At 40.0% G+C, this 4,736-nt stretch overlaps 1 pseudogene; it reads left to right on the top strand.

Moving 5' to 3' along the window:
• The first annotated feature begins 1,494 nt into the window (after positions 1–1,494).
• LOC129893603 (5S ribosomal RNA) lies at positions 1,495–1,612 on the top strand (annotated as a pseudogene).
• Positions 1,613–4,736: the final 3,124 nt, after the last annotated feature.

Raw genomic sequence — 4,736 nt, forward strand, 5'->3', positions numbered from 1 at the left:
AGTTATGATGTGTCATGTACACCTATGATATGATATGATCTGATATGACCATCTGATATGATATGATCTATTACGGAGATATTCCCTACTCTAGAGTTATGATATGCTTTGGCGCCAGTGAATGGGCGGCGACCACAGTTTGTATTTGTTCACCGAGTCCCATAATGGGGCCGGATATAGCATATGTTTTTTCGCATACATTATATGTGATTTTGAAAAACATTTTGATATTCTGGATATTTTGCTCATTTTTTCACCTTCTGTTCTGGTAATGGTTTTATTTATTACAGTCCATGCTTTATATACTCAGTACATATATCGTACTAACCCCCTTTCTTCGGGAGGGGATGCGTTACATATCCGCAGGTACAGACGCTCGGTTTGCCGATCCGCTCGCCTAGGACATCCATCCTGTTGGTTGGTAGTGCTCCTTTATCCGGAGCCCTATTTTGGTACTAACTTTTTTTTGTTGTACATTTGTACTTATTGGTTAAGGGTACGACGGGGGCCCTGTCCCGTCATATGATTATGCTACCGTTCTATAGAGGTCTGTTGACTTGTGTTGTGGGTTTTGTATATGTGTTTTAGGCCTGTGTTCAGTGATGGCCTTAACGGCCTTCGTGTGCTACATCTATTTTCGTGCTCTCTCTAGCGATCTCTTTTGATTTCCTAATTTATTTGTTCTGCTAACATACTTAGTGGGGCTAAGGGTACGTATGGGTGCCCAAATAGGGCACCAGACACGGCCTACGGAGTTGGGTCGTGATAGAAGTGGTATTAGAGCAGTTCGTCTTTGGAGTGTCTACAAATCGTATCTAGTAGAGTCTTATTTATAGATGTGTTGTGCACCACATCTATAGACAAGAGGCTACAGGACATTTAGGATGTTACCTTTCTTTCATATCTACGATCGTGCGATAGAGCCGAGTCATAGGGAATGAAATTCGTCATACTAACTTATGATTTTAGTAGAAGGACAACATCGATAGAAGAAGGTTACTGACGATATTGGAAGTTACGCAGGTAAGCAAGGCACGAATGATAGGTGATAGGTAAGGTATTGAATTACGGTTGACATGTAAAGTTGAAGATTGAAAGGAAAAGTAGACGGAAAGTCTAAACAAGTGCAGTTCGAGTTGGACATATGAGGTAAGTCCATCAGTTTATACTATTGTTGATATTGGGCGCCCTGTGAGGCTGCGATATGACGTGATACGATACGTATATATGTATCTTTATGCGTATTGCCCTTGTGAGGCATTGTTGGCATTTTCTGCGTGCAGGTGTTGAGATAGTAAGAAATACAGAGGAAACTCTGCCCAAATTTTCCTTAAAATAAAAGGAAAATGATTTAGAAAAGACAGGTAGTTCTGGATAGAACGATATATTAAGGATAAGACTAACTAAGAAGGGTAACTTGGGCGGTGCAGCTTGGCCTACTGGATCAGCTGCTGGGTCATCGTCTTCTTCGATAGATATGCGCCCCACGCGGGAGGGTGCGATCATACCAGCACTAACGTATCGGATCCCATCAGAACTCCAAAGTTAAGCGTGCTTGGGCAAAAGTAATATTGGGATGGGTGACTCCCTAGAAAGCCCTGTGTGGCTGTGATATGAGATAATATGCATGTATATAAACACGTTGGCCGTGCATGGCATTATTCATATAAAGAAGTATTATGGATACGTAACTCCACCATGAAAGATGATAAAACCCTTTGAGATAGGGGATGTAGCTTTGCAAAGCAATTAGCGCATTGTAAATTCATTGAAGGGACAAGTGGTACCCGCTGGGATAAGGCTAGGACTATGACAAATCTTGGGACACCGAGCGTCGGAAGGTAAGTACTGCCTATTTGAGAATTGGAAACGACTATAAGCCCTAGCTAGTTGTTGATCAAAATAAATGGAAAGTGGCTTCGAATAAATTGCTACATGACTCGAGTACCAATAATTAGACCGGATTAGTACCTCATAATTGTGTTAAGTTGTCGTACCTAGGCAACCAAAGGTATGGAAGATACAAAGGAAGGCATAGATATGGTGCAGTATACCAAATGTGTTGGAAAAGAATCATACGTATTGGAAAATTGGAAATAAGGGCGTAAGGTAGAACACAACAGATAGTGACATGGGTATACCCTAAAGGGGGGGAGTAGCTTCGAGTGAGATCTCATACTGGCACGAGTTAATAAGATCTAAAGGCCAGCAATAAACGGATAAAAGCCATGATACCAGAGACAGTGCAGAGAATTAATAGTAAGGACTTGAATAGTATGACATCAAAGAATAGGTTCATACAAAGGGGATGAATACAACAAGAGAATTATGATGAGAACTTTAACATACTGTAAGGAATAGCCAGGCTATACTCGACTGAAGGTAAGATGTTGGCAACAAAGTTACTGACTACTAGTATTGTGGTGTACAAGTAGCAAAACAAGGAAAAGGACGAGAGATCTCTCCTATACTGGAATATGAGGAAACTCAAGGGTAAGTAGAGGAAGGAAGTAAGAAACGATACAGGTTTACATACAGACTAGTATGGTGATGCTAAACCATCTTTCGGGCTACTTTAAGCTCCTACACATGTTTGTGAAAAGGGTGCAATATGATGTGTGGTAAAGGAACTGGAAAGAAGTAATGGAAAAGAAATATCACCTGTTCCCTATGCCTACAGATAATTTACCTTCTTAAATAGACCATATGAGTTGATACAAGGCCTACGAACGGCAGCCAGTACAGAAAAATCCTGAAGCACTCGTAAGACCATATGAGGCTAATTAACATTCGGGGACGAATGTTCTAAAGAGGGGAAGGATGTTACACCCCGTACTTTGGTACTTTAAAATGCTTCTTAAGCTTCTCAAGTTTCTGGGAAGGCTCTTAAGTTTCTTAAAAGTCATTATGTGAGTCGGATAGTTGATAATGCTATCAAATAACTCCAAGGAAGGGAGAACGAAATGCTTCATAATAGGAAGATTGGAAATAGGGTTATAAAAATTCGAAAGGAGTTGGAGGTCGAGAAATGAGTCGTAGGACTCGATTGACTCGCATAAGCTACCAACTTGGAGGTCTTACGTACTTAAGCTACTCGAGTGCGTGTTGAGAATAAGTAGCAAGGAATACATAGGCTCTTAAAGTGCGACGAAATTACAAACCCACGGAAGAGAAATAAGGAAACGATGCACCTACTTGAAGCAAGTAGGTGACTCACCTACTTGACACATGGCAACACGTGATAGGTACATATCGCAGCACATAAAAGTGACACGTGGCAGCAGGTGACACACCATGGGGTGGACCCCCACCTGCCACGTGGCAACCATGGATTGGTTGCATAATTGAGGTGGCTGCCTAAGGGTGTGACATGTGTCACCCTTAGGGGATGACATGTTTCACTCTCCAAAAAGATTTATATCTATGTATGGATGACTATTAAGTCATTTTTAGCCAAAAACTTGAACAAAAATAGAGAGAAAAATGTGGAGAAGAAAGCAAAGGCAGCCATCGTTTGGAGAAACACTGAGTTGGTAATACGAGTATAACTCCTTGTGTAAGGCTTCTTTTTGAGTGATTCAAGATGTTTTGGAAATCTGTTTCATAGGTATATAACTTTAATTTAACCTCAAAAATCCAGTTTTTCTTTTAGCTTCGCGAAAAAGGGTGATGAAGTATGGGGGAGGTGCTGGCCAGATTTGTTTTTGGAAATCCTACACGGACAGCTGTGAGTATTTTGGTCATATATTTTTGTAAAAAATTGTTGTAGGTGTAATTAAAATTTTTTTGCGACCTTGATACACATGTATATAACTTTCATTGAGGCCACAAATCCTGTTTCCCTCAATTACCCCTCCAAAACTAAGCGACAATATAAGACAGTGGGCTGTCCAGATTTCACATTTTGGATAGTTTTGGCGAGTTTGACAAGTTTAACGTAAGGTAAGGCCTTTCCTTTTAAATTGGAGTTTATGGTATTGTTATATGGTGTATTACACCCCTTGTATGCTGCTGGAAGTTTAAGAATGTCATAGAAATGCCTGACGTTCGAAATAAACTAAATTGGAATCGCTATAGTTAAATTGTCGTCGAAGGATAGTGTTGTTCGTGTGAGGTGCTGCTGCAGGGGTTTGATGTGTTTTTGCAGGGCCTAAATATATTCTAATGTGGGTTATGGTATTTCTTGTTGAATCCACATGACCCCTCGTTGCGTATAATGAAAGGCGTTATAAAATAAAGGCTAGACGCCCTATTGTGCTACCGTATTTTTGAATAAGTCGTTTGGAGTTTATGTTGTATATTGTTGATGTGAATTGATACAGGTTGTTGTTGTTGGTTGGATGTTGGTCTTAGGGACCTAATTGGAAATTTGGATAGGGCACATTATAGGGGAGGTGCTGCCCAATTTTCGTCGACGCCTTAGCGAATAATAGAACTAGTCGGGGAAACGACTAAGGAAATAGATTCCATTAATACTAAGATGTAACCTAGGGTGCTGGAAAGTAAAAGGGGTTGATATTCATACTACTTTCATGTTGAGTAGGTTCAAAGAACGACGAGGCAAGCAGGATAAGGAATAATTCAGACAAGGTATGTAAAGCTAACGTTTCTTTCTTTTGACATGTTTTGGCATACATATGTAAGGCTTATACTTTCTTTTAGCATTTCTTTGACATAAGTATATAAAGATAATATTCCTTTTCATCATGGATTTTAAGAAACAAGTATATAACTTT

Source organism: Solanum dulcamara, chromosome 6 (genome assembly GCF_947179165.1).
Source record: "Solanum dulcamara chromosome 6, daSolDulc1.2, whole genome shotgun sequence".
Classification (NCBI taxonomy): Eukaryota; Viridiplantae; Streptophyta; class Magnoliopsida; order Solanales; family Solanaceae; genus Solanum; species Solanum dulcamara.